The following is a 9,323-nucleotide window of genomic DNA, read 5'->3' on the forward strand; positions in this document are numbered from 1 at the left end:
CCTGATGGCTGAAATTAGCATTAGCTAGTTACGTAATCGTCTAGATGACTGGTTTGAGACTCTTTTTAATTCTGGGTTTTTAGGTTGCATCTGGTCAGGAATAGCAAATCTATGTTGGGGATATTTAATCTGTAGTCAATTGACATGACAAGGGAATAATGTAGTTAAACTGAAAATTATAAGGGATTTCTTTTAGCAATGTGACCCAGTGTATTGAGGTTATATTATCACATTGTCATATTGTGGTTTGGAAGCTGGTTACTCAGCTGGCTATCTTCCACACGTAACTAAAATGGCCATCATGTCTGCCACAGACAATAAGTGACTTACAATTAAATATGAAGAACAGATATGGCAATTGGTTGAACAGGAAGGCAAACAAATGGTGAGAAACACATTGGGATACCTGTATTTCTTGATGCTGTACTGTGGTGGTAAAATTAAGTAGGCAGTAATATAATACACTCTTTTTTATTACTCAATGTATGACACCAACATTGTAAGAATAAGGAGATAATGAGTAAAAATAAAGTTTCCCTATGATTTTAAAGGCATCTTCTGTGCTGCATTCATCAATCACCAGAACTGCACAAAACTAACTAATCTTAACAAATTATTTTACCTCGTAAAAATCACGACAGCCAACAGTCTCTATGAATATTTCAGCAAGTCAAGCACTCAGATTGACCCACGGAAAGCACAGAGCATAATTTGAAGTGATGTAGAGTAAACTGCATCTCGTAGTGAAAATGCATTGGTTAGTTCACTGATTCTCAATCCTGCTCCTGGGGCCCCCCAGCTCTGCACGTTTTCCATCTTTCCCTGCTCTACCTACCTGACTGAACTCATCAGTGGCACTTTTGACTAGCAGAGCACACCTGATTTAATCACTAATTTCAATCAGGTGTGTTTGGAGTAAGGATAGATAGAAGATATGTAGTACAGGGGGGCTCCAGGAGCTGGACTGAGAAACACTGGGTAGTTTATTTGGAATGCTGTCATTGAGGTTTGCACAGTGCTGCTGCATGGTTTGAGTGGGTGATCTCAATGAGTACTCTGTTCCATACGTAGTGCAATAACCTAGTTGCTCCTTGTGTCTTTCAGCAATGTACTGAGAAAAACACTGTGTAGATGGGCACTAAAATTAATGCTTACACAAGGACCAGAAACACCATAATCATATTTAGCCATGGGGATTGCAACTGTGTGGTCATAACATGCCAAAATCAGTTGTGGCAAAACAGCATTACAGTCGATCTCCCCTCCCTTCACAAATAGATAAAATGGTGACATGAGTACATTACGTAAATCAACAAGGTCAAACCGTCAATGCTTCAGATAATGACAATAAAACCAGCAGCCATGTATTTTATTCTACATATTTACATGGTTTAATACATAAATTGGAACCAACCATAGGGAGGACACACCCTAACTGTGGTCACACGCACAGTCTGAGAATGATTCCTCCATTTTAAGTAATTAGATAATTAGTTGTTTTACTCTTTGAAGTTTTTTTTAATTTTTTCTAACTCGGCTAAAATCAAATATTGATTCACATTTTACAACATTATCTAAAACTTTAAATATGTATAACAAATTTGAGAACCACTGCACTAGCATGTTGACTTAATATTTAAAATTAAAATTAAAATTAAATTAAAATTAAACTAGGGTCTGGGGGGGCAGGGAGTTTATACAGTCAGATGGGTAGGCATAGACAGACTGCCGGAATAGAACACACCATGGCTAAATATCTTATTAGTAGAAAGGAAACGATGCTTGTAAATCAGTCAGAGCAGCACTGTAATAGAGGTGGTTCTGGGCAGTTGAGGGAGGGGGTGGAGGGCAGGAGAGGCACACGTGGTACCCTGAAATTCCTCTGTTTAAATGCTAGAAGCATAAAAAATAAAATTCTCGATCTGGAAACCGTTATGAGTAATAGTAACTTTGATGTTGTTGGGATTACAGAGACGTGGCTTGGTGCAGGGGATGGGGATGAGTACAACGTAGAGGGATACAAGCTGCTAAGAAAAGATAGAATCAATAGAAGAGGAGGAGGCGTAGCTCTCTATGTAAAGGATAATCTTAATATTCAGGAAATACCAGGAATGGAGCCCCTTGGTGTTAGTGAAGACATATGGATTAAGAAATTGGGGGAAAATGAAAAAGGCCTGAATGTTGGAGTATGCTATAGGCCACCAGCCTCAGACAGCGATGTCAGTAGTATGCTCTTTGATAACATTAAACTAGCATGTCAGGAGGGTGAGACAATAGTAATGGGGGACTTCAATTACCCTTCAATTAACTGGGAAGCTGTGTCAGGTCAAGGTAAATGTGAGGAAGAGTTTTTGGATGTTGTAAATGACTGTTTTTTGATACAGTCTGTTACTCAACCCACGAGAGAGAACACAATCCTAGATCTGGTTCTGTGTAATAATCCTGATAGAATCGACAGTATTGAGGTAGGGGAACCACTTGATACAAGTGACCATAGTTCAATTACATTTGAAGTTTTTTGGCAAGTTAAGTCTGCATTCTCCAATGCTAGAGTATTCAACTTTAGGCAAGCTGACTTTATTAAGATGCATGATTATACAAGGAATATAAACTGGGTACCTCTTCTAGGTGGTAAAACTGTCAAAGAAATGTGGTGCATATTTAAAACGATTATTCTGGATGTACAGCGTAAATTCATTCTGCAAGTGAGAAAAGGAAAGCTGAGAAAGAAGCATCCACAGTGGATGAATAAGTTGCTACGGAACAGTTTGAAACAAAAAAGGAAATTATTTAGAAAATACAAGTTGGAGAGCTCAGATAGTAATAAGATTGAATACAGTAATATGCGAGCTCAAGTTAAGAAAAAAAATAAGGGAAGCCAAAAGGGGTTATGAAAGACAAATTGCACTAGATGCAAAGAGCAACTCTAAACGTTTTTTTCAATATTATGGTCAAAAAAGGATAGTTAAGGATGAAATAAGAGGTATAAAAAATAAGGATGGGGTTATGGTTTACGATAACAAAGCTATTGCTGATACACTAAACAGTTACTTTGTGGAGAGTTTCACTAGTGAAGTGTTTTTGCATATGCCTTCAGGTGCAGTCAGTTCTCAGAGACTTATAGATGAAATTGATTTAAATGATGCAGAAGTACTAGATAAACTTCAAAAACTTAAAACAAATAAGGCAGCAGGCCCTGATGGAATATATCCAAGAGTTCTCAGAGAACTAGCAGAGGTGGTTTACAAGCCTCTGACAGTTATTTTTAAGCAATCCCTTAAAACTGGAGAAATACCAGATGACTGGAAACATGGCAGTGTAGTACCTATCTACAAGAAAGGAGACCAGACTGAACCAGGAAATTATAGGCCTGTCAGCTTAACTTGTATTGCATGCAAAATACTGGAATCCATCATTAGGGATAATTTGGAATTATTCCTGGAACGAAATGGTGTTCTAAATGATAGCCAACACGGTTTTCGCAGAGGGAGGTCGTGCTTAACAAACCTCCTGGACATCTTTGAGGAGGCTACAGCATGTCTGGACTCAAACCAAGCTTATGATATTATCTATTTGGACTTTCAAAAGGCATTTGACAAAGTTCAGCACGAGAGACTCATATTGAAAATGACATCTGCGGGAATTACAGGAGCTATCACCGAGTGGGTTCGAAGTTGGTTGTCTAATAGAAAGCAGACTGTAACGGTGGGAGGAATTGTATCAGAGCAGGGTCCTGTACGAAATGGAGTCCCGCAGGGATCGTTGTTGGGGCCTTTGCTATTTCTTATATACATAAATGATCTTGATGCAGAGGTTAGAAGTAAAATAGTAAAATTTGCAGATGACACAAAACTAGGGGGTCTATCCAACAGTATAGAATCAACTAAGGTAATACTAATAGCACCCCCCCCCTCCCCAATAAAAAACATTGTCTGTGGTCCCCACCGATGTTCAATTGAAACCCACATCTTTACCTTGCAGATCTTTATGGCCATTTTAAAATAGAAATACCGACCCATGAACTTTGTTTTTTGTGAGTTGAGGTAATAATTTAGGATCCACAGTAAACCTTTTGTGAAGAGTATCCTGTCAAAATGCAAGTCAGGGGGCAAAAATAGCATGTAGGACAGGGAGGGAGCTCACTGCACTGATACCTTCAATATCTAGTTTAATAGCATCTACAGCCACAGAGACCAATGGATAACCTTGATCTCCACCAGCTTTTCTTTTCAAACCGGTCATCGGCAGTTTGGCATCATATGACAATCTTTGATAATGCAAAATCTGGTGGTGAACGCATGCCCCTGCTTCATAGACGTCATTGAATGCACAACATTCAATATGAAAAGTTATGAATAGTCACAACAAATCACAAACGACTTCTTATCTTGTCAAAAGGTTACAGAGAGCTTCTTCAGTGATTTGGAACACAAGACGACCTAAACAGCAGAATAATGCCTTGACAATTACATTTCACATTGCCTTTATCATTAGAAGGAAAAAAAACTGACATAATGAGAATAATTTTCTTGCCCAGATTTTTTCCTTTCAGACATTACATTTTAGTGAAACTACAATAAAAACTGGGATAAATGATCAATACATTTCTGTAGAATAGAAAGTATGGATGAACATGAAAATACTTAAGCTCCCAAAAGAAAAAGGGGCCCTACTGTACCTGTAAAATTATTGTGTGGAATATATATATCTCAGTGGCGGTTGGTGAGCTGGAAACAGAGGAGGCTGAAACATTACCTTTAAATTTATCATTACTTTCAACCTGTTCCCCTTAATCCTCCTTGATTAACAATAAAACAAATAATTCACAGAATAATTGACACCAATGTGTAAATAGAGTAAATGATTATGCTCGTGAAACAGGGCAGATTGTCTGTAGTTTGTTCACTATCGCGAAAACTACAGCATGAGGATGTTTAACAAGGATGGCAATTTGAACAATTAAGTGGCAAGTAATCCCAAAGCTTTTTCTTAAATGTTTCGCGCTACGAAGTCATCTGGAGGAGGAGAGAGTGATGCGGCTTGTGCACATTGCAAGCTGCAAAGACACATTGGACACGTTTGATTTCAAGTCAGTAGCAGAGGACTTTGTCGCAATGAAAAAAAGAAGAAAATAAAATGTTACCTGGTAGCTTATAGGCTACATTTGATGCCATGTAGGCCTAGCCTTTTTTAAACAGGCTACAGATGTTCACTCCCTGAGACCTGGTTAACTAGTGTTGTTGCTGGTAGATTAAGGGCAAACTGCCTTTAGCTCAAGTGATAACAACACTGGCCATAAGGGGTTGGCAGCGAGCAGTGAAAACCCCGATTCTAAACTTGCTCGCTCACTGACCCACATAACATCTAATAGCAAGACACAATGCAGTATACACCCGCTACACATAAACAGTGGTGAACAGTGTTTTTCACAATAAATTTAGTTTGAGGTCTTTTTTAAATTGTGTTTGATTATCATACATTTCACTCTTCAAAACCCAGCTGTGACAATAGAGTTTATCTCATCAAAACCCAGGGGTGTCAACAACCTTACACAGGAACGAATAGGGATTTTGACGTGTGGTGAACATATATTAACTATCATCAGCAATTCTTAAGCAGTGAGAAAGCAAGCAGTCATTCACAAGTTACAAACGAGGCAGGCAGTACCTCACAGGGATTGTAAATTAGCAGGCAAACTATAAGTGAAGCAGCCTATGCAATTTACAGAATGTTACTGGTGTAACGGACAAACTTATTAACTTGCTAGGTAAGTTTGTTTGAAAAGGCTAACTTACTGTTCATCTTATTATTTCATCAGATTTTGGTTTTTATTTCCTACAGCTTTTCAACAGCACTTAGGAAACTTCAACACTTTCAGCCAGCAGGAGCATGCGTTGCTTGTGCTTTTTGTGTCAATACCAAAAATACTTTTTTGAGATTTTTTAAAAGATATTTCACACTGAAAATTTTCCCATTAACTAGCCTTGACAGAACATACTGATCATTATTTGCCTATGTAGCCAATCCCAATATGACGTCAGAGGTCAGAGAGCAGTTAGAATCGGCAGTTGTTGTAATCGTTTAACACACAATAAAATTTAAACACGGCAAGTGTTCAAGAACCTGATTTATCAACCGTAACGTGGCAAAGGTACTGTATGGTAGCCTAATGTTAATTCCATATATTTCATAAACAAAAAAATGTCATGTTATGCAGGAGTTCTTCCCATTAATTAACACAATGTGTCATATTGGCTCCCATGTTGAGGTGGTGTCCCTTCCCAATCTACCTAACCAGACTTCAATGGTTTCCTCAGGAATTTTTCCAAATCCAGAATTTAGTACAATAAGCTCATTTTGCAAAAGCAGCCTAAATCATACATCAATACACCTTTATTATAGTGTCCTATAGCTACTTTTCCATGGCAATGGTTGGTAAGTGTGTCTCCTGTTGTGATTTTTGTTGAAAATCTTCAATTCTGTGTGCACATGCACATATGTGTAAGTATCAAGATGGGGAAAGATAACCATGTTATATGCATATACTCATTGCTTCCTCTTGGCTTACTCAAATTCATCATGGGTATGGGTAACAGTTATTGAATCTAAGCATTAACACATATCCCCACGAATAGGAAGGCCCTGCGAATAGCTTGCATGGAACTAATATATAGCCATTCACACTATTGCATCTCTGTGGCCTTTACTTACCTCTATGGTATTCTCCTGGCAGCAAATCCCCAGCAGAGGTGTGGATTACTTCATTCATGTCAGCCTTCTCAGCTGAGGTGATCCCCTCAGATCTTTTTGGCCATTTTAAAATACAGCAATACCCATGAACTTTGCTTTTTTAAAATTGAGGTAACAATTTAGGATCCACAGTAAACCTTTTGTGAGGCATATCCTGTCAAAATACAAGTAAGTGATAGCACATAGGACAGGGAGGGGGCTCACTGCACTGATAACTTCAATATCCAGTTTAATAGGGTCTTCATCCACAGAGACCATTAGGTAACCTTAATCTCGTTCATCTTTTCTTTTCAAACTGGTCATTGCCAGTTTGAGCATTGTACAGTGAAAGCATACCCCTGTCTTAAATACGTCGATGAATGCACAACATTCGATATGAGAAGTTATGAATAGTCACAGTAAACAAATAACAAATGATATGCCTTATCTTGTCAAGATGTTACAGAGAGCTTATTCAGTGATTCAGAACACACCCTGTTATTTCAATTAAATTTTATTTGTATAGCACTTTTTACAACACAAGTTGTCACAAAGCAGCTTTACATTGTTCCCAGGCCTGAGACCCCCTGAGAGCAAGCCTAAGGCAACAGTGGCCTGGGAAAAACTCCCTAATTTACAGGAAGAAACCTTGAGCAGAACCCGGCTCAGAGGGGTTCCATCTGCTTCTAGCCGGCACTGGGCAGATAGAATTATACAGAATACTTGAAATTGTACAATGTACTTTAAGACATTTGAGTTTTGATAGACAGTAGTAAATAACAGAGTAATCATAAAATGTATCCTACAGAATGTCCGGTTCTTGGCATGCAGTTGGCTTGATAGGCAGGGCAGTGAAGTAGCAGGACTGGAGACTGGGGTGTGATGCTTGGACTACAGCTCCAGGCAGAAGCCCGGAGCAGGGACAGGAAACAAATAGAGAACAATGATTAGTGGATAGTAAGAATGACATATTGAATGAGTATTTTAAAATCGATCCGGTATTTAATGAGTAACCAATGGAGAGAAGCTAGAATTGGGGTAATGTGCTCAAAACGTTTAGTTCTAGTTAAGATTTGAGCAGCTGCATTTTGTACCAGCTGAAGGGGTTTTAGTGAGACATCTGCACATCCTGACAAGAGGGCATTACAGTAGTCTAATCTGGATGTTACAAAGGCGTGGATTAACTTTTCAGCATCATACAATTTTCCTGATTTTGGCTGTATTTCTCAAATGGAAGAAGGCTGTCCTAGAGGTGTTAGTTATGTGAGTTTCAAAAGTGAGCTCAGGATCAATAACTGTAGACCTTGATTTATTTGAAAATCAAGGCCTGCAGTTAGACATTCCCCACATGTTGATACTGGCACTTTATTAGCTTGTGACACATTTCTACAGCTCGCTAAATTCTATAGAAACAAGAGCTGCTTTTTAATGGGCAAACAGTACAAATTCAGGCATTGATGATTTGTTTTATATCTTTGTTAATCTAAACAGATTATACTTCTCTCCTGGAAAACAGCAAACAAACAGCTCAGGAAACACAATAAAAGCTTGTAAATGAAGGTTTTCATCAGTTCACTGCATAAATACAGAGAGGGTTTTGACAGAGATTAAAAATTATAATACTGTTTATACTATATACTTACAGTACGCTGTGTTATAATACACTTAAGTGCCTGGGTATTACGATTCATAAAGATACATATTTACTATTGCTGGCAATCCATCTTAAACAAAGACCTAAACAGCAGAATAGTGCCTTTATCATTATAAGGAAAAAATGACAGAATGAAAATAATTTTATTGCCCAGATTTTTCTTTTTCTTTCAGACATTACATTTTAATGAAACTACCTATAAAAACTGGGATAAATGGTCTATAGATTTCTGTGGAATAGAAAGAAAGTATGGATGAACATGAAAATACTTAAACTCCCAAAAGAAAAAGGAGCCCTACTGTACCTGCAAAATTATTATGTGGAACACAACATATATAGGAACCTGGACAAATGAGAGGTCTTTAGCTTGATGGGGGTCAATGCAGTTTGGAGTAGATAATGTTTGGGTAAAAATTCTGCTGTAAAAGGTCTGCTGTAAAAACAGACAAGGCAACCTGTATTTTTCTAAAAACAAGTCAAAAAGCCAAATAATGCATTATTGTACACCGCAGTCCACTTCATTCATTTTCAAGTCGATCAGGCTACATGTTCTCATCATCATCACATCGGATGAAGAGACTAATTCCTCAATGAGATTGAGAAATGGAGAGTGCGGAGGCAGAAACTGTGCCATCACACATAGGTGTTTTGCAAACTATTCAGTGCCCTGACATCATTGATGAAAAGTAATAGTGTCTGCTCTGTTAAAAAAAACTGTGATGTATCAGGCCTTGCCTGCCCTATCTATTCTGGTAGCACAATGCTCTGGTACAAGGCATCAACGAATGTAATGAGACGCTGTGTTGTATGACCCTATTGTGGAAATGTGGGTAAGCACACCCTCACACAGAGTACACAGGGTTATTTTGGCTGCTCATTGGCATGGCACATTTGCAGTGGCTCACTGCCAAGTTATGTTCCCTCCACATCTCCTTACTTT

The sequence above is a fragment of the Megalops cyprinoides genome, chromosome 21, assembly GCF_013368585.1.
Source record: "Megalops cyprinoides isolate fMegCyp1 chromosome 21, fMegCyp1.pri, whole genome shotgun sequence".
NCBI classification, from domain to species: Eukaryota; Metazoa; Chordata; class Actinopteri; order Elopiformes; family Megalopidae; genus Megalops; species Megalops cyprinoides.